Genomic DNA, 23,066 nt, shown 5'->3' on the forward strand with positions numbered 1-23,066 from the left:
ACCGGAGCTGCGACACACACCACCCACACTACCGGCCACCGGAGCCGCCACCCCAAGTCACGAGATCCGCCGCCGGTGGCCTAGACCCTGCTCCACCCTGGGCCTCCTCCCTACTCCCCAGTTGTAGCCGCCGCCCACCACCACCCACCGCGCCTCTCCCCCATAGCGCCCTCCGAGCCTGCCCTGGCCCTGACCACCGGGTCCGATCGGCGACCGCTGCTGTAGTGCCGCCATCCTCCAGATCCGCCGCCACCACCCATCCTCCTCTTTTGGCTCTCGGCCTCTCCTACCCCCGCCTCTTCTCGTCGCCGGCGCATCGTGCGACTGGAGCACACGCAGATCGGGTGGTTCTCCCATGGTGTGCATCCTCCTAGCAGTATCGCCGCCAAGCCAAGCCACCCGACCACGCCGGTCACCTCTCCTCCAAGACGATACTCCACAACGAGGATCTCGATTGGGGTCGTCCAGGTGCTCGCCGTGGATGAGGAAGGCTAACAAACCACCGTGGGCGGCGGTCTCTCTGCTTTGCCCCACCCGTGTCCCTCCCTGTTTTGCCTCCTTGCCATGCCTGTGCTGGTTGCCCAACCATCCATCTCGAGCATGCAGTACAACGTCACGCGCAGGAGCAGTCCGGCGGCATGCCTCACTGAATTTTTTGTTCGTCCATGAACCTGATAGAATGCACGACGCTGTTGAAAAAACGACACCGCCGACCGTTGCCCCAGCACAGAACACACGACGTAGTCCACTAGGGAGTCTTGCTCCGACGAGCCCCTGTAGCCACTTTGCCATCTCCCTGCACTGCACTGGTCCACCCAAGCTCTATCTCTCTGATACTACTCTTTGTTTGATGTTTTCATCAATAGCATCGGCAAAAATGTAAAGTTTTTTGTGAATGAAGATATCATCTCAAAAAATGGATATAAAAAATGTTGTTCTACTGTGCATTTTTTAACTTTAATATTGGTTTATGCAAAGGTCAAAAAGTTGTGTTCGGGAATGTCAAATTATGTTAATTATAACATAACACGTTGTAATTTTTTTGCTTTGGGGGTTTTCGGAACTCGGGTTTTTCCATCCGTTTTGAGGGAAATCAATTGCGGTTTGCTTATTGGTTGTTCTGTTATAGTTAACATATTTACAATTCAAGAGAAGGACAAAGTATGTTAATTGTAAAAAACATATTATAATACAGACAACTCAATATTGTGTTGGAGAAGGTCAAGCATGTTATTTGTAAGTATGTTAGAGAAGGTCAAGTATGTTAAATGTAAGTATGTTCGAGATGCTCAACAAAAAAACATTGTGTTTTTTTTCCAGTGATATCTCAAGGTATATCATTTGTGCAAAATACTACAAAACGGGTGAGGAATTATGAACAAAAATACGTGGCCAAAAGTTCAAATTGATAACAATGAGCAGTTCAACGGATGTGCGGATTGCATTTTACACGACAAAAAATAGTACATAACTAAAAGGACAATTGGTTTGCTGATAGAAGTTCATGTTGTTCTCCTCGCGCGGTACACATGTAAAAAATATATAAGTTGAGTTTCAATTTGACTACGTGTGATATTTTTTTCATAGAAAGAAATTATGGAGGTTCATATATTGATTTTGAGAGAGTTCAAACTCTATGTGTGTGTGTGTGTGCGCGCGCGTGCGCGTATGTGTGAGAACTTTGACGCCCTCCATCTGCTTATTGAACTTCCAACGAAGAAGTGGATCTTCCCCATTACTAATGAATAAACCAAGAAGTTTGGTTTGAAATAATGAAGAAGTTCGACATTTACTAAAAAAACTCCAATTTTTCACATTTTTAGAAAATACACAAAAAGAGGTTCAAAAAATTGAAAAAACTTAGATATTCTCACGTAACCGAGAGAAGTTCAGGTTGATAACTACCAGAAGTTCATGTACTACACAGTGTGCATTTTGTATGAAAAAAAAGAATAAAAAAGCAAAGGCTAAAAAGTTTTTTTGCTAGAAGTTCAAGTGCTCGGCCCGAGAAAGTTCAAAAATTCTTGTGAGAGGTTGAACAAAAATATGTGACACAAGTTCATGGTGAAAACAACGAGAAGTTCAACCACTGCAAGGAATGAATTTCAAATGAGAATAAAAGTATAGAAAATTAAAAGCTTAAAAGGTTTGTTGAAAGAAGTTCAAATGCTCTGTCCGAGGAAGTTCAAAAATTCTTACGAGAGAGGCGCATCTTGTATTTCCATGTTCAATTTTTCCGTATAAAGACCGAATACAATTCTTTACTCAAAATTTCAAAAGGTGAAGTTCAAATTGAAATAACATAGAAGTTCGGAGTTTATTAAAACCTAGGATTTACCTTTTCAAAAAATAAAAAGCACAACGCCATTTTTTGCACTTTTGAAAACAATCTCATAAATGGAAAAAAATGGTTGCTAGAAGTTCAAGTGCTCGGCGAGGAAAAGTTCAAAAAAATTGTGAGAGAGGTTCACCGTGTATTTAGATGTCCAAAATACATAAAAAGATGTTGTTTGTTGTGTTTTAAAATAATTCCCTCAAACCAGAGAGAAGTTCAAAGTGATAACATCCAGAAGTTCACGTACTCCATGTTGTGTGTTTCGTATAAGAAAAATATAATATAATTGAAACAGCGTGAAGTTCAAACAGACATGCCCCAGAAGTTCAACTACTTCACACAGTGCAAAAAACAGCAAAACAGAGTGAGGTTCAAAAAGACATGTCTGTGAAGTTCAACTACTTCACGCGGTGCATTTCCATTCGCGATGAAGGCAGAAATCATTATCTTGTCATTTTCTAATTTACTTCAAAACGACAGGAATATCATTTGTGTAAGTTCAAGGTCCCGGTCGGAGGAAGTTAAAAAAATTATTGTGAGAATGGTTTCTACAAAAGGAAAATCATTTGTGTAACACTAACGAATGGATGAGGTAAATTACAAACGAAAATACGTCACAGAAGTTCAACGTGAAAACAGCAGGAAGTTCAACTACTACACTGAATGAATTTCACATGAAAATCTTTTAAAACCGTCGCAAGTATGAAAAAATGATCAACACGGGAAAGTTGTGTGCTTACAGTAGATTTCCATCGGTATATCACTTGCTCAATTTCGATGAGTGGATGGAGAGCTACAAGTAGTGGATGGAGATCTACGAGCAAAAAAAAGCACGTGAAAAGGAGAGTGAAGTTCAGGTACACGCGACGACAAGTTTAGGTACTTCACGCGGTGCATTTTCGAAGAATCTGTTTCGCGATAAAGGCAGAACAAATGATCTCGCCTTTTTCGAAATTACATGAAAACAACTACGAATTAGAGAAAACCATCAACATGAAAAAGTTTGTAGAAATTCCGATAAAGTTTGTAGAAATTACGGGGAAAATACGTTTTTATCCATTTTCAAAACTGACTTAAAACCGTAAGGAATTGGGAGAAACAATACATACAAAAAAGTTTCGCATTTGTTCAAGCTTTCCAACGCCGTATCATTTGCTGCATTCGGACGCACGTTTAAAAAATGAGCTCAAAAATACGAACTCGGTAGGACTTGTACCATTTTCTAAATTACTTTTAAACCGTTCAAAATTAGAAAAAACTTTTAACATAAAAGAGTAGCTAATTTTCATAAGCTTTCCAACGCCATATTATTTGCCTCAATTGGATTAGACGTTTAGATATGGCAACGAAAATACGAACTCGGGTGTTTGGTTTGTGAAATTTTACGTTTTTCAAATTACTCTTTAACCATAGGGAATTCGAGAAAACTTTCAACATGTGGAAGGAGCGGGTTTACAGCAGCTTTTCAACGCCATATTATATGCCTCATTCCGATAAACGTTTTAGAAATGCGATCGAAAATATGATTCACGTTTTTTGTGTGAAGAAAAAAAGTTTTCGAAACTTCTCTTAAACCGCTTGTATTTTGACAAAAAAATTAAGTTGGGTCATGATACTGGTGTCCATAGTTTTCCAATGGTATATCGCAAGCCTTGTTTGGGCAATGTTGGCGGAAGTTCAACCTAATACACAGAGAAGTTCAACATACTACTAGCGGGGCAGGTCAAGTTGTGATGAGAATATTATTCTCATCCCGTGATCAGAATAGTGTTTATATATATATATATATATATATATATATATATATATATATATATATATATATATATATATATATTTCTTTTTTTGCCAGGCAAGGACAGTAGAATTATGATATGTATGTTTTTATACACAATAATGGACGAAAGCGGGCACGGTTTTCTATCGATATCGTTTTTATAATATACATAATATAAAGAGGAGTTTGTCGTATATTAATAAGCAGCATAGATCATCCAGATTTATATTCTTGTCTCAACCAAAAAATTGTTATAGAATTTCTTTTATGATGTTTTTATATGAGACCCTTGGATTGCATATTTTTTTGCATTTTATGGGTATAGTTTTTCTTAAACAACGTCCAAGATGCCATTTTTTGGACGGGGTCATCTCTGTTCAGCACGTTTTCATTTTTACATTGGACATAAAATTCACAGTTCAATGGTGTAATTAATTTTGGTGACCTATATTAGTTTTTTTTAGACAATGGTGACGTAGATTAGTGAGAAGTATTGAAATGTGCGGCTATGCACATGGGCCGTGGTGGCCTATAAAATGTACAGGAGCCCAGGGAGATGTTTTATCTTTTTTCAAGGAGAGATGTCTTTTCCTTTTTTTAATCTACTATCTACTATCAATATAAAAGGAAGAGAGAGAAAGAGCAGATCCAAACAATCACATTCATCCATTATTAAAATCTAATGGCCTTCAATCCTTCTGTGTTATGCTACCAACCACGCATTAAGCCAATTCCATCTATCGTTAATCTGCCCCGCAGTAAAAAAGAAAGAAAACCACCCGCACGACCTTCTCCTTGTCTCGTCGTCCCGAGCCGTTCGCCTCGCACAGAAGCGCCCTTCGCCGCAGCCTCGCGCCGAGCCACAGGAATCTGCGCCCTTCACCGCCGCCTCGCGCCGCTAGAGCCACGGGAATCCGTCGCGGGTCGCCGAGAGCCTGCCCCCGTCGCGGATCGCCGCCTCCCCAGCCGTGGGAGCCCGCCCCCGCCGCGGGTCACCGCCTCCCCAGCCGCCGAAGCCGCCCTGCCGTGGGTCGCCGCTTCCCCAGCCGTCGGAGCCCGCCACCGCCGGGGGTCGCCGCCTCCCCAGCTGCCGGAGCCGACCAATAATATGTATGTTTCTATCCACAATAATGGACGTATGCGTGCACAGTTTTCTATCAACATACATGATATCGTTTTTTATAATATACATATATAAAGAGGAGTTTGTCGTATATTCTCATTACTATAAGCAACAAAGATTATCCAGATTTAAATTCTTGTCTCAACCAACAAATTGTTATAGAATTTCTTTTATGATTAATGTTTTTATATGAGACCCTTTGTTGCATATTTTTTCCATTTTATCAGTATAGTTTATTTTAAACAACATCCAAGATGCCATTTTTTTGGACGGGTCATCTCTGTTCAGCAAGTTTTCATTTTTACATTGGACATAAATTTCACAGTTCAATGGTGTAATTAATTTTGGTGACATGGATTAGTGAGAAGTATTGAAATGTGCGGCTATGCACATGGGCTGTGGTGGCCTAAAAAATGTAGAGGAGCCCAGGGAGATGTTTTATCTTTTTTCAGGGAGAGACGTCTTTTCCCTTTTTAATTGGCATAAGAGCTTCAGGGCTCCCATCTACTTTAGCGGTAGAGTTGTAACAGAGTTGGCTATTTTATTTTTATTTTGAGACAGAGGCTATACCTTTTTTAAAGGAACAGATAGGTGCTTTTTTTATTTTGTTTCAAAACATCGAACATGTGAGGTGCTAATTTTTTTAGACGGGACCTGGGAACCATGTTTGTCTAAAATAATATACAGAGCTGACGGAGCTGATTTTTTTTGAGGGAGAGTTATTTTTTCTTTTTTTTAGTTGGCAAGTTTCACAACATGGTACGTGTCAGGTGCCATATTTTTTTGGGATGGTACCATCTGTGTGACGCAACTTTTTCTTTTTATCTTGAGCGTATATTTTACAATCCAATGGTGTAACTAATTTTGATTAATTTTTGATGATGTGGATTAATTAGAAGGCTTGAAAGGTACCTCCAATTAGTCAATATATAAGATATAAGATATAAAAATATTAGTGTGCAGTGATGTGTGTATTTTCTATGTTGGTTTTACATCCAAAAAATTGCCTAAGAGTTCTCCCCACCTCAAAAAAAAAGTTCGTCCTTCGCCACTGAATGTAAGTGGATAGACCACTAGCCGAGCTGCCCATAAGAAAAACCTACAAATATTAGAAATGATCAGCAGTGTAATAATAGTAATGGGCGGCATTGCAGAGATAAGGCGATAAAGTGAAATTAGAAGGTCTGAAGAAACTCATAATAGTGAGTCACCATCAATTGATCTGAAATTGTCAATTCGGCCAATGGTCCAACTTATATTCTAAAAGTTTCTGTAGATATGCTAACCTAATCATACACTAGAACCCACGATTTAAGAATATTGAAATGTTTATGAACACACACACACACACACACACAATTCACACAATATAGTTTATATAATTATAAAAAATGAATCATGTTAATTATAAATATTTTTTAAGTTTTTTCGTATATTTTATAACGAAATAACAACCAACATTGTAAATAGAAATAGTGATACATTGTTAACTATGCCAACAAAATAAAATATACTTACTAAATTGTGTTATGATTATGATATATTATATAAATAAGTATGAAAATTTAGTATAAATTAATGTAATGTGAACATTTGATTCAAAGTTGCTTGGTCTGATCCAGCTACTATAACAGTGGTGACTTAAATATAAAAAAATGAATATTTTCGCGAGTTTTTAACGACAGACCTCGAGTTGGTAATGTAAAATGAAAAATTCACTTCTCGAAATTGGATTCTATTTTCATACTTATCTTTGTAACATTTTTCAATTTATGCAACTCGTGATAGGTTACGTCCTTTTTCTCATGTATATTATTTCTCATGCCTAAAGGGACTTTTTTAGACATCATTCACAAGATTTGGGTGTCCATTGGAAATTAATTAGAAACAGACCAGATTTTAGACAATATTTGATGCATACCAGTAAAGGTTCCATTGTACCCTATATAATGATTTTAGACTGGCATCGTATTACTCAATTTACATTAATACATTACAGATACAATTTTCATACATGACCCCACGATCTCGTTAATTGAAGAGACATCACAGACCACTATGTTATGTTCTACTTTGGCTTGACATCATGGCATGTCATCCACATTAATCCTTAAAAAATATTAACAATTAATGTTTGATGAATTAATAAAATATGTCCTTATTGGAAATTTCTATTCATAAGAGCATACTTTGTTTCATTCAAATTTTCATTATTTTTACCATGATGAAGAACACAACATAAAATACATTTGTCCCTTCTTTCTTGAATCTTGACAAAATAAAGAAAGTGCAAGCGGGATTGTGATGTGATTGAATTATTGGGCACCACAAAATGCCTACCATCCTAACTGCTAAGTTGCAGTAATACCCGCGAGTGCACGTGTTATATGCATGTGGTGTACCTGTAGCATGTTTGTTAATACCTCATATATATGGACCATGAAAGGTGCCCTTATATGTTGGTCCAACTTCTTGTCCATTGGCGGGTGGGACTAAGCTCTCCCACATGCCATTCAATAACTTTGGCTTCTTCCAACAACCAGAGGTTGTCCACGACTTATGCTTCAAGCACAAAGCGAAGATCCCCACCGTCTACAACCTTGCACCACTAGGGTGTTCCCAACATGATTGATCCACCATCAGAGAAAGAAGTTGGATGCTAGGTTAAGCCGCACAGGCGAAAATTCGGTCGCGACATTAGAGTCCTACTAGCCAAGATCCGCGTCAACTTTCTCACCAAGGGCTACGTCGACGTCCCGGAGCTTTACCTCGAGGACACAATGGATATCATCGCTACCGAGGAGGACGCCAAGGTCAAGGGCCTTACTGGACTCGATGGCGACAAGTGATGGATTCAGCTGGGACAACACCAACCAATTAGTGCTTCTACAATATTCCTAGCTAGTGATTCGTTTCAGTCAGCGTCATGCCTCTATCTATCTACCTATATGTAGTAGAGAACTAAGTTATGCGTTCCACGTCTATGTTTTTTTAATGGTCACCAGGGGGAGGCTCCCCACCTGAATATATTTCAAATTGAGCATTTGTTATAGAGATCAAACGTGGTGTGATGGGAGGGACTCGCACCACAGACTGTTGAGAAACGTAGTAATTTCAAAATTTTCCTACGCACATGCAAGATCATGGTGATGCATAGCAACGAGAGGGGATAGTATCGTCCACGTACCCTCGTAGACCGTAAGCGGAAGCATTATAAGAACGCAGTTGATGTAGTCGTACGTCTTCACGATCCGACCGATCCAAGTACCGAACGAACGGCACCTCCGAGTTCAGCACACGTTCAACTCGATGACGTCCCACGAACTCCGACCCAGCAGAGCTTCGAGGGAGAGTTTCTTCAGCACGACGGCGTGATGACGGTGATGATGTTGCTACCGATGTAGGGCTTCGCCTAAGCACTTCTACGATATGATTGAGATGGATTATGGTGGAGGGGGGCACCGCACACGGCTTGGAACAATCAAATTGTGTGTCTTTGGATGCCCCACGCCCCCGTATATAAAGGAGCAAGGGGGAGGCCGGCCGGCCTTGGTGCGCCCCAAGGAGAGGAGTAATGCTCCTCCTAGTAGGAGTAGGATTCATCCTTTCCTAGTCCTACTAGGAAGGGGAAAGGGGGAAGGAAAGAGAGGGAGAGGGAGAGGGAAAGAAGGGCTGCGCCCCCCTCCCCTAGTCCAATTCGGACTCCTCATGGGAGGGGGCGCGCCACCTCCTAGGCTGCTGCCCTCTCTCTCTCCCCTCGGGCCCACTAAGGCCCAATACTTCCCCGGGGGGTTCCGGTAACCCCTCCGGCACTCCGAAGGTGTCTGAATATAGCCGTACAATATATCAATCTTTACGTCTCGACCATTTCGAGACTCCTCGTCATGTCCGTTATCACATCTAGGACTCCGAACTACCTTCGGTACATCAAAACACATAAACTCATAATACCGATCGTCACCGAACTTTAAGCGTGCGGACCCTACGGGTTCGAGAACTATGTAGACATGACCGAGACTCATCTCCGGTCAATAACCAATAGCGGAACCTGGATGCTCATATTGGTTCCTACATATTCTACGAAGATCTTTATCGGTCAAACCGCATAATAACATACGTTGTTCCCTTTGTCATCGGTATGTTACTTGCCCAAGATTCGATCGTCGGTATCCTCATACCTAGTTCAATCTCGTTACCGGCAAGTCTCTTTACTCGTTCCGTAATACATCATCCCGCAACTAACACATTAGTCACAATGCTTGCAAGGCTTATAGTGATGTGCATTGCCGAGAGGGCCCAGAGATACCTCTCCGACAATCGGAGTGACAAATCCTAATCTCGATCTATGCCAACTCAGCAAACACCATCGAAGACACCTGTAGAGCACCTTTATAGTCACCCAGTTATGTTGTGATGTTTGGTAGCACACAAAGTGTTCCTCCGGTACTCGGGAGTTGCATAATCTCATAGTCATAGGAACATGTATAAGTCATGAAGAAAGCAATAGCAACAAACTAAATGATCATCGTGCTAAGCTAACGGATGGGTCAAGTCAATCACATCATTCTCTAATGATGTGATCCCGTTAATCAAATGACAACTCATTTCTATGGTTAGGAAACATAACCATCATTGATCCAACGAACTAGTCAAGTAGAGGCAAACTAGTGACACTCTATTTGTCTATGTATTCACACATGTACTAAGTTTCTGGTTAATAGAATTCTACCATGAATAATAAACATTTATCATGATATAAGGAAATATATAAATAACAACTTTATTATTGCCTCTAGGGCATATTTCCTTCAGTCTCCCACTTGCACTAGAGTCAATAATATAGATTACACAGTAATGATTCTAACACCCATGGAGTCTTGGTGCTGATCATGTTTTGCTCATGAGAGAGGCTTAGTCAATGAGTCTGCAACATTCAGATCTGTATGTATCTTGCAAATCTCTATCGCTCCCTCCTTGACTTGATCGCGGATGGAATTGAAGCGTCTCTTGATGTGCTTGGTTCTTTTGTGAAATCTAGATTCCTTTGCCAAGGCAATTGCACCAGTATTGTCACAAAAGATTTTCATTGGACCCGATGCACTAGGTATGACACCTAGATCGGATATGAACTCCTTCATCCAGACTCCTTCATTTGCTGCTTCCGAAGCAGCTATGTACTCCGCTTCACACGTAGATCCCGCCACGACACTTTGCTTATAACTGCACCAACTGACAGCTCCACCGTTCAATAAAAACACGTATCCGGTTTGTGACTTAGAGTCATCCGGATCAGTGTCAAAACTTGTATCGACGTAACCATTTACGACGAGCTCTTTGTCACCTCCATAAACGAGAAATATATCCTTAGTCCTTTTCAGGTATTTCAGGATGTTCTTGACCGCTGTCCAGCGATCCGCTCCTGGATTATTTTGGTACCTCCCTGCTAAACTTATAGCAAGGCACACATCAGGTCTGGTACACAGCATTGCATACATGATAGAGCCTATGGCTGAAGCATATGGAACATCTTTCATTTTTATCTCTATCTTCTGCAGTGGTCGGGCATTGAGTCTGACTCAACTTCACACCTTGTAACACAGGCAAGAACCCTTTCTTTGCTTGATCCATTTTGAACTTCTTCAAAACTTTATCAAGGTATGTGCTTTGTGAAAGTCCAATTAAGTGTCTTGATCTATCTCTATAGATCTTGATGCCCAATATATAAGCAGCTTCACCGAGGTCCTTCATTGAAAAACTCTTATTCAAGTATCCTTTTATGCTATCCAAAAATTCTATATCATTTTCAATCAGCAATATGTCTTCCAGATATAATATTAGAAATGCTATAGAGCTCCCACTCATTTTCTTGTAAATACAGGCTTCTCCAAAAGTATGTATAAAACCATATGCTTTGATCACACTATCAAAACGTTTATTCCAACTACGAGATGTTTGCACCAGTCCATAGATGGATCGCTGGAGCTTGCACACTTTGTTAGCACCCTTTGGATCGATAAAACCTTCAGGTTGCATCATATACAACTCTTCTTCCAGAAATCCATTCAGGAATGCAGTCTTTACATCCATTTGCCAAATTTCATAATCATAAAATGCGGCAATTGCTAACATGATTTGGACGGACTTAAGCATCGCTATGGGTGAGAAAGTCTCGTTGTAGTCAACTCCTTGAACTTGTCGAAAACCTTTCGCAACAAGTCGAGCTTTGTGGACAGTAACATTATCGTCAGCGTCAGTCTTCTTCTTGAAGATCCATTTATTCTCAATAGCTTGCCGATCATCGGGCAAGTCAACCAAAGTCCACACTTTGTTCTCATACATGGACCCCATCTCAGATTTCATGGCCTCAAGCCATTTTGCGGAATCTGGGCTCATCATCGCTTCCTCATAGTTTGTAGGTTCGTCATGGTCAAGTAACATGACCTCCAGAACAGGATTACGGTACCACTCTAGTGCGGATCTTACTCCGGTTAACCTACGAGGTTCGGTAGTAACTTGATCTGAAGTTACATGATGTTCATCATTAGCTTCCTCACTAATTGGTGTAGGAGTCAGAGGAACAGATTTCTGTGATGAACTACTTTCCAATAAGGGAGGAGGTACAGTTACCTCATCAAGTTCTACTTTCCTCCCATTCACTTCTTTCAAGAGAGACTCCTTCTCGAGAAAGGACCCATTCTTAGCAACGAATATCTTGCATTCGGATCTGTGATAGAAGGTGTACCCAACAGTCTCCTTTGGGTATCATATGAAGACACATTCTCCGATTTGGGTTCGAGCTTATCAGGTTGAAGCTTTTTCACATAAGCATCACAACCCCAAACTTTAAGAAACGACAATTTTGGTTTTTTGCCAAACCATAGTTCATAAGGCGTCGTCTCAACGGATTTAGATGGTGCCCTATTTAACGTGAATGCAGCCATCTCTAAAGCATAACCCCAAAACGATAGCGGTAAATCAGTAAGAGACATCATAGATCGCACCATATCTAGTAAAGTACGATTATGACGTTCGGTTACACCATTACGCTGTGGTGTTCCGGGTGGCGTGAGTTGCGAAACTATTCCACATTGTTTCAAATGAAGACCAAACTCGTAACTCAAATATTCTCCTCCACTATCAGATCGTAGAAACTTTATTTTCTTGTTACGATGATTTTCCACTTCACTCTGAAATTCTTTGAACTTTTCAAATGTTTTAGACTTATGTTTCATCAAGTAGATATACCCATATCTGCTCAAATCATCTGTGAAGGTGAGAAAATAACGATACCCGCCACGAGCCTCAACATTCATCGGACCACACACATCAGTATGTATGATTTCCAACAAATCTGTTGCTCGCTCCAAAGTTCCGGAGAACGGCATTTTAGTTATCTTGCCCATGAGGCATGGTTTGCAAGTACCAAGTGATTCATAATCAAGTGATTCCAAAAGTCCATCAAAATGGAGTTTCTTCATGCGCTTTACACCAATATGACCTAAACGGCAGTGCCACAAATAAGTTGCACTATCATTGTCAACTCTGCATCTTTTAGCTTCAATATTATGAATATGTGTGTCATTACTATCGAGATTCATCAAAAATAGACCACTCTTCAATGGTGCATGACCATAAAAGATATTACTCATATAAATAGAACAACCATTATTCTCAGATTTAAATGAATAACTGTCTCGCATCAAACAAGATCTAGATATAATGTTCATGCTCAACGCTGGCACCAAATAACAATTATTTAGGCCTAAAACTAATCCCGAAGGTAGATGTAGAGGTAGCATGCCGACCGCAATAACATCGACTTTGGAACCATTTCCCACGCTCATCATCACCTCGTCCTTAGCCAATCTTCGCTTAATCCATAGCCCCTGTTTCGAGTTGCAAATATTAGCAATAGAACCAGTATCAAATACCCAGGTTCTACTGCGAGCATTAGTAAGGTACACATCAATAACATGTATATCACATATACCTTTGTTCACCTTGCCATCCTTCTTATCAGCCAAATACTTGGGGCAGTTCCGCTTCCAGTGACCAGTCCCTTTGCAATAGAAGCACTTAGTCTCAGGCTTAGGTCCAGACTTGGGCTTCTTCACTTGAGAAGCAACTTGCTTGCCGTTCTTCTTGATGTTCCCTTTCTTCCCTTTACCCTTTTTCTTGAAACTGATGGTCTTGTTGATCATCAACACTTGATGCTCCTTCTTGATTTCTACCTCCGCAGCCTTTAGCATTGCGAAGAGCTCGGGAATTGTCTTATCCATCCCTTGCATATTATAGTTCATCACAAAGCTCTTGTAGCTTGGTGTCAGTGATTGAAGAACTCTATCAATGACACTATCATCAGGAAGATTAACCCTAGTTGAGTCAAGTGGTTATGGTACCCAGACATTCTGAGTATATTTTCACTGACAAAACTATTCTCCTCCATCTTGCAGATGTAGAACTTATTGGAGACTTCATATCTCTCAATCCTGGCATTTGCTTGAAATATTAACTTCAACTCCTGGAACATCTTATATGCTCCATGATGTTCAAAATGTCGTTGAAGTCCCGGTTCTAAGCCGTAAAGCATGGCACACTGAACTATCGAGTAGTCATAAGCTTTACTCTGCTAGATGTTCATAACATCTGGCGTTGCTCCTGCAGCGGGCTTGGCACCTAGCGGTGCTTCCAGAACGTAATTCTTCTGTGCAACAATGAAGATATCCTCAAGTTACGAACCCAGTCCGTGTAATTTCTACCATCATCTTTCAACTTTGCTTTCTCAAGGAACGCATTAAAATTCAATGGAACAACAGCATGGGCCATCTATTTACAATAACATAGACATGCAAAATACTATCAGGTACTAAGCTCATGATAAATTAAAGTTCAATTAATCATATTACTTAAGAACTCCCACTTAGACAGACATCCCTCTAATCATCTAAGTGATCACGTGATCCCTATAAACTAAACCATGTCTGAGCATCACGTGAGATGGAGTAGTTTTCAATGGTGAACATCACTATGTTGATCATCTCTACTATATGATTCACGCTTAACCTTTCGGTCTCAGTGTTCCGAGGCCATATCTGCATATGCTAGGCTCGTCAAGTTTAACCCGAGTATTTTGTGTGTGCAAAACTGGCTTGCACCCGTTGTATGTGAACGTAGAGCTTATCACACCCGATCATCACGTGGTCTCTCGGCGCGACGAACTGTAGCAACGATGCATACTCAGGGAGAACACTTATACCTTGAAATTTAGTGAGATATCATCTTATAATGCTACCGCCGATCTAAGCAAAATAAGATGCATAAAAGATAAACATCACATGCAATCAATATAAGTGATATGATATGGCCATCATCATCTTGTGCCTTTGATCTCCATCTCCAAAGCACCATCATGATCACCATCGTCACCGGCTTGACACCTTGATCTCCATCGAAGCTTCGTTGTCGTCACGCCAACTTATTGCCTTCACGACTATTGCTACCGCTTAGTGATAAAGTAAAGCAATTACATGGCGATTGCATTTCATACAATAAAGCGACAACCATATGGCTCCTGCTAGTTGCTGATAACTGTGTTACAAAACATGATCACCTCATACAATAAAAATTTAGCATCATGTCTTGACCATATCACATCACAACATGCCCTGCAAAAACAAGTTAGACGTCCTCTACTTTGTTGTTGCAAGTTTTACGTGGCTGCTACGGGCTGAGCAAGAACCGTTCTTACCTACGCATCAAAAACCACAACGCAGTATAGTGACTGCTTTTTGATCTTCAGAAAGAACCCTGTTCATTGAATCAGATTCAACTAAAGCTAGAGAAACATACACCCACTAGCCACCTGTGTGTGAAGCACGTCGGTAGAACTAGTCTCGCCTAAGCGTACACGTAATGTCGGTCTGGGCCGCTTCATCCAACAATGCCGCTGAATTAAGAATCAACTAGTGACGGCAAGCAATTTGTATATACCCATGCCCACAACTCCTTTGTGTTCTACTCGTGCATATGGCATCTACGCATAAACCTAGCTCGGATGCCACTGTTGGGGAACGTAGTAATTTCAAAATTTTCCTACGCATACGCAAGATCATGGTGATGCATAGCAATGAGAGGGGAGAGTATCATACACGTACCCTCGTAGACCGAAAGAGGAAGCGTTATGAGAACGTGGTTGATGTAGTCGTACGTCTTCACGATCCGACCGATCCAAGTACCGAACGCACGGCACCTCCGAGTTCAGCACACGTTCAGCTTGATGACGTCCCACGAACTCTGATCCAGCAAAGCTTCGAGGGAGAGTTTCGTCAGCACGATGGCGTGATGACAGTGATGATGTTGCTACCGACGCAGGGCTTCGCCTAAGCACTGCTACAATATGATCGAGGTGGATTATGGTCGAGGGGGCACCGCACACGGCTTGGAACAATCAACTTGTGTGTCTTTGGGTGCCCCCTCCCCCGTATATAAAGGAGCAAGGGGGGAGGCCGGCCGGCCTTGGTGCGCCCCAAGGAGAGGAGGAATCCTCCTCCTAGTAGGAGTAGGATTCAACCTTTCCCAGTCCTACTAGGAAGGGGAAATGGGGAAGGAAAGAGAGGGAGAGGGAAAGGGAAAGAGGGGATGCGCCCCCCCTCCCCTATTCCAATTCGGACTCCTCATGGAAGGGGGCGTGACACTTCCTGGGCTGCTGCCCTCTCTCTCCCCTCATGCCCACTAAGGCCGAATACTTCCCCGGGGGGTTCCGGTAACCCCTCTGGCACTACGGTTTTCTCCGAAACCATCCGGAACACTTCCTGTGTCCGAATATAGCCGTTCAATATATCAATATTTACGGCTCGACCATTTTGAGACTCCTCGTCATGTCCATGATCATATCCGGGACACCCAATTACCTTTGGTACATCAAAACACATAAACTCATAATACTGATCATCACTGAACTTTAAGCGTGCGGACCCTACGGTTTTGAGAAATATGTAGACATGACCGAGACTCGTCTCCGGTCAATAACCAATAGCGGAACCTGGATGCTCATATTGGTTCCTACATATTCTACGAAGATCTTTATCGGTCAAACCGCATAATAACAAACGTTGTTCCCTTTGTCATCGGTATGTTAGTTGCCCGAGATTCGATCATCGGTATCCTCATACCTAGTTCAATCTCGTTACCGACAAGTCTCTTTACTCGTTCCATAATACATCATCCCGCAACTAACTCATTAGTCGCAATGCTTGCAAGGCTTATAGTGATGTGCATTGATACGTCCATTTTGCATCATGCTTTTATATCGATATTTATTGCATTATGGGATGTTATTTCACATTATGTCACAATACTTATGGCTATTCTCTCTTATTTTACAAGGTTTACATAAGGAGGGAGAATGCCGACGGCTAGAATTCTGGGCTGGAAAAGGAGCAAATATTAGAGACCTATTCTGCACAACTCCAAAAGTCCTGAAACTCCATGGAATACCTTATAATAAATAATGTCACATCCCTAGCTTCTGGCATTGCTCTAGGTTAGCTTCATGTGTGCATCATGTCTATATTTTTGAAAACTTGAATTGAGGAATATTGGAAGCCTCAAAACCCTAAATAAAAGAGGGGCAAAAACCCTAGAAATCTCATTCATTGCTCCAAAAGGGCTCTTCATAAATGTTTGATAATTTTTGGTAAGGGTTCTGGTCCCAACCAAAATATTGAACATTTTTAAGGATTTATTTTTGGGACTTTGAATTGAAATCATTAGCTATTTGAATTTGAATTATATTCATATAATTAGAATATAATTTCAAGTACCCCTGAAATATTTTATAAGCTTTTGGAAAAGTCCATCTAGCAATATAAAATATTCAGTGGAGTTTTGGCATTGTTTGAATTATTTTAAAATTCAAAACAGTGGCAAAATAATTTAAATAAAACAAAAACAGAAGAAAAATATAAAACAGAATAGAAACAGAAAGAGAGAGAGAGAGTAAGCTACCTGGCGCCTACCAAGCCCACCTGGGCCTCACCTGGCCGGCCCAGCCAGCAGCCCGGCCACCTGGCCAGCCCACCTCCCCCCCTTGTCCTCTTCTTCCTCTGCCAGTAGGCAGAGGCGAGGCGTGGCGCGCGCCCGAAGAGCTCCGGCCACCTCCTGCTTCGCCGTGGCAGCCTTCCCGACTCCCTCGCGACGCCACGGAGACGCCTCGACCCCCGCGACCGCCTCTCTCTTCCCCTGGACCCCGTTCCCTCCTCTGCTTCCCTCCCGCGCACACCATCGAGCGGAGCTCGCCGTCATCGTCGCTGTACCCATGGCCACTGGCCACCCCTAGCCTCGCCGACGCCCCAGGAAGCTCCGCCGGTCCTCCCTCTGCCTCCCCACCGATCCACAGCCCTCCGGAAGCCCTGCATCGCCGCCATCGCCGTCGTCTTCTACCTCGGACCCGCCGGCCATCTTCGTCAAATTCGCCGGCTCCGGACCGTCCCCGACCTCGCCGAGCGTTCCCTCGCCATCCCCGTGAGTCCCTGCTACGTTTCCTCTCTCTCCCCGTTGGTTTTCCCGTGCAGTAGCCATGCTAGCCACCGTACCGAGCGCTGCCGTCCGCCATGGACGCCGGGCATGGCACTGACGTGCTGTTGCGGCCAGTCCGACGAGCCTAGCGTGCTCCTAGCTGCCCCAGGAGTCCGCATAGCCCCTCAGCCAGCCCCCTAGCGCTCCGTAACCTCGCTCCGCCCAAACCCGAGCTCCGGCAGCCGCCGCGGCCCCCACTCCGGCGAGCTCCGGCCACCCCGCGCCTCCCGCATGCCTCCTTTGGATGCGCGCAAGCAAGGGCAACCCTCTGGTGCCCTTGGCTTGGCCCAAAACCGCTCGCAGCGCCACTCCGGCGAGCTCCCGCCGCAGTTTTGGTCGTCGCCGGCCGAACTCCGGCGACTGCCGACGTGGCACGCCTAATTAGCACTAATGACGCCTAAACACCCCCCCACAGCCACTGACAGTGGGCCCCGTAGTGGGTCAAAGCCCGGGTCAACGCGGGATTAGCCCCTGTGTCACTGACGTGTGGACCCCACACGTCAGGTTTGACCTGGACCAGCCCGTTGACCTGCTGACGTCATCATGACGTCAGTATGACGCAGTATTTGTTTCTGGAATTAAAATAAATCAAAAATGATTTATTAATTTCAGAAAATAGCTAAAACTTCTATAAATCATAGAAAATTAACCGTAACTCCAAATTAAATAATTTATATATGAAAAATTATCAGAAAAATTCAAGGAATCCATCTGTACCATTTTCATGCATGTTAGAACAACTTATAGCTGCTGTTTAGCACAAATCAATTACATGGCATTTGAATAATCACATATGGAGTTTGAATTTGAATCTTGGATTCAAACCAACTTCATTTAATCTGGTTTTAGTTGCATTAGCCCAAAACACATTCATTTTGCCATGTCATGATCATGCATCATATTGTGCATTGCACTGATCGTGTTTTTCTGTATTTGCCGGTAATTATCCCCTCTCGATAGACGTGTACCGATGATGTGATCGTTGACACTGATGAAGACTCAATGTTATCTTCAGAAGTGCCAGGCAAGCAAAAACCCCCTTGTTCATTTCGATACAATCCTACTCTCTCGCTCCTGCTCTCTTTTAATGCATTAGGACAACACCGAATCATCTGTTACTTGCTGCGGTAGCTGAACCCCTTTATCCTCTGCATGACCTGTCATTCCACAGTAAATAGATGAAACCCACTAGCATGAGTAGGAGTTGTTTGAGCCCTGTTGTGCCTACTCATTCCTGCTTGTTTGTCATGCCTGCTACTGCTTAGAGTTGAGTCAGGTCTGATTCATCAGGGATGAATCAGAGGTGTGTGAACATGTCCTACCGTGTGTGAGCTAAGTGTGTGAACACGATTTGGTAAAGGTAGCGGTGAGAGGCCATGTAGGAGTACATGGTGGGTTGTCTCATTGCAGCCGTCCTCAGGAACTGAGTTCTGTGTTTGTGATCCATGATTCAGCTACTACCACGCATTGGGCCCGAAACCAATGGACCCTCTCGGCTTCTTGATCACCCTTGTCCTCTGTCCAGGAGTTGCAAGTAGTTTCTGGTGTTTGTAGTATGCTGGAGGCCGTGCGCAGCGCTGACCGTAGGGGTGGGCTGTGATGCGGTAGGCACGTGGCCGGGTAAACCGGCGCCCGTTTGGTGTCACGGAACCCTGTACACATCGTTTGGGGCTGTGAGCGAAAATCCGGCCGGATCTCCTCATGGATGGAACCCGAATAGGCGATAAACCTGGACTAGAGACTTGAGTGTTTAGGCAGGCCGTGGCCGACACCCACGTTGGGCTTCCTATTGAAGGTTGCCGAGTACATGTCGTGTAAACGGCGGTAAGTGGTGAGAGCGTGTGTGAAGAAGTACACCCCTGCAGGGTTAACATCATCTATTCGAATAGCCGTGTCCGCGGAAAAGGACTTCTGGGTTGCTTATATCAGTTCATAGACAAGTGAAAGTGGATACTCTAAAATACGCAAGATAAGCGTGTGTGCTATGAATGGCGTTCTCGTAGGGAGACGGGAGCGGATCCATAGTGGTGTATTGATATGGTGAATATGTGGACTCGTGTGCGCCACCTCAAAAGAGTTACTCGCAGTCGTAGTTCAGGATAGCCACCGAGTCAAAGCTGGCTTGCTGCAGTTAAACCCCACCATCCCCTTTGTTGATAATGATGCATATGTAGATAGTTCTGATGTAAGTCTTGCTGGGTACATTTGTACTCACGTTTGCCTATTTTATGTTTTTGCAGAGAGACTTCGGTCTCGCTAGTAGTTCCACGTGGACTTCGACGTTTAGCTTGTTGCCTCAGCTACGATCTTGTGCCCCGGCAGGATCTGGTAGATAGTCAGGCTTCTCAGCCTTTTTCATTTATAGATGTCTGTACTCGGACATGATAGCTTCCGCTTGTGCTTTGACTTGTATGCTCTGATTGTTGGGTCATGAGACCCATGTTTGTAATATCTCGCTCCTCGGAGCCTATTGATTAAAATACTTGATTTGTAGAGTCATGTTGTGATGCCATGTTGTATTTGCACATATCGAGCATATTGTGTGTATGTTATTGAAATGCTTGGTATGTGTGGGATCTGACCATCTAGTTGTTTATCTTTAGTAGCCTCTCTTACCGGGAAATGTCTCCTAGTGTTTCCACTGAGCCATGGTAGCTTGCTACTGCTCCGGAACACTTAGGCTGGCCGGCATGTGTCCTTCTTCGTTCCTGTGTCTATCCCTTCGGGGAAATGTCACGCGATGAATACCGGAGTCCTGTTAGCCCGCTACAGCCCGGTTCACCGGAGTCCTGCTAGCCCAGTGCTACAGCCTGGATTCACTCGCTGATGACCGACACGTTCGATGCTGGGTCATGGATGCCTGTCCCTGTAAGTCTGTGCCACTTTGGGTTTATGACTAGTCATGTCAGCCCGGGCTTCTTATCATATGGATGCTAGCGACACTATCATATACGTGAGCCAAAAGGCGCAAACGGTCCCGGGCAAAGGTAAGGCGACACCCGTGGGGATACCGTGCGTGAGGCCGCAAAGTGATATGAGGTGCTACAGGCTAGATCGATGTGACATCGAGTCGGGGTCCTGACAAATAATGAAAAATCCTCGCCAAAGATGAAGACCAGGGGCCCACACCCTGCTCACGAGGGTGGGCCGCCCCCCTAGGGTGCGCCCCCTACTTCGTGGGCCCCCTGGTGGCTCTCCGATGACCATCTTCTCCTATATGAAGTCTTTCGTCGAGAAAAAAATAAGAAGCAACCTTTCGGGGTGAAACTCTGCCACCACGGAGCGGAACCTTGGCGGAAACAATCTAGGGCTCCGGCAGAGCTGTTCTGCCGGGGAAACTTCCCTCCCGGAGGGGGAAATCATCGCCATCACCAACGCTCCTCTCATCGGGAGAGGGAGATCTCCATCAACATCTTCATCAGCACCATCTCATCTCAAAACCCTAGTTCATCTCTTGTATCCAATTCTTGTCTCCAAGTTCGGGATTGGTGCTAGTAGGTTGCTAGTAGTGTTAATTACTCCTTGTAGTTGATGCTAGTTGGTTTAATTGGTGTAAGATCATATGTTCAGATCCTTTATGCATATTATTACCCCTCTGATTATGAACATGAATATGCTTTGTGAGTAGTTACGTTTGTTCCTGAGGACAAGGGAGAAGTCTTGCTATTAGTAGTCATGTGAATTTGGTACTCGTTCGATATTTTGATGAGATGTATGTTGTCTAGCCACTACTGGTGTTATGTGAACGTCGACTACATAACACTTCACCATTATTTGGGCCTAGAGGAAGGCATTGGGAAGTAATAAGTAGATGATGGGTTGCTAGAGTGACAGAAGCTTAAACCCTAGTTTATGCGTTGCTTCATAAGGGGCTGATTTGGATCCATACACTACAAAAAAATACACTTCTGTGATGATACATGTTTGTCATAGTAGGTCGCTTTTTTTGTCATGCATGTACATCCATGACAAATTTATGATAGAATCAAGATAGCCATACCTGTGCTGTCGTAGAAGTGTTCCATGACATTACCAAAATTATCATCACGGAAGTGTCCACTTCCATGACGATAAATCGCGCGTCACAGAAGTGCTTTCGTCAAGGGTGACCGACTTGTGGCATCCACCGTAACGGAACGCCGTTAAGCTATCAGGTCGGGTTTTGGATCAAATAACCCGTTAATAGCCCCGACCAACGGGGTTTTTCGACGTGTAAAATCATCATTGGCTAGAGGAAACACGTGTCGGCTCATCGTCGGGACAGATGTCATCCACTCACTGGACAGAAGGCGCCTATGGTACGTCGACACGTGGCACGACCCGACAAGTTTAAATGGGCCGGCCCAACTAAAGGCCCACAAGATTTTGCGGACCATAATGGGCCGGTCCAGCTAAAGGCCCACGAGATTTTGCGGACCATAATGGGCTGGCCCAGCTAAAGGCCCACAAGATTTCGCGGACCATAATGGGCCGGCCCAGGTAAAGGCCCACAAGATTTTTGTGTGCCATAATAGGCCGGCCCAGGTAAAGGACCACAAAATTCTTGCGGATCATAATGGGCCGGCCCAGCTAAACGCCCACAAGATTTCTCCAACATTAATGGGCCAGCCCAGCTATAGGCCCACAAGATTTTGAGGACCTTAGTAGGCCGGCCCGTTAACTGGCCGCCATGTTTTCGGCCAAATGCCGGCCCATATTTGGTACGGTCTATTAATGGCCTGCCACGCTCCGGGCCTAATAGTGGCCTATATGAGATCCGGCTCGTTAAAAGCCTACCACGTTCTCGGCCAAATTACGGCAAGATCAGGTCCGGCCCTTTAAGAGGTTTTGGGCCTAATTATGGCCCATATCAGATTCGGTCCGTCAACTAGACACTATGCTTTTGGGCCCACTTGCTAAAGGCCCACTTAGTAATTCGGCTTGATATTAGTTTTGGCCTGTTGGGCCCCCATTTAACATTTTGGCCCTATATTAATTTCAGCATGTTAAAAGCACGTCATATAGTTGGGCCTAACTACGGCCCGGTTTGCATCCGGCCTGCTCGCAGCCGATATCTGATTGGGCCAAATAAGGACCGAGACAAATTTTCGGCCTGTTAAAAGCCCATGATTTGATTCGCACAATCATGGGCCGGGGTTCATTTCGGCCTGCTGCCGGCCCGTGAGCTGATCGGCACGTTTCAGGCCCAACCTACATCGTGACTGCATGATGGCCCGATTATGTACCGTAATTTTACGGTTTGGCCGGTTTACTGC

Source organism: Triticum dicoccoides, chromosome 3A, assembly GCF_002162155.2.
Source record: "Triticum dicoccoides isolate Atlit2015 ecotype Zavitan chromosome 3A, WEW_v2.0, whole genome shotgun sequence".
NCBI lineage: Eukaryota > Viridiplantae > Streptophyta > Magnoliopsida > Poales > Poaceae > Triticum > Triticum dicoccoides.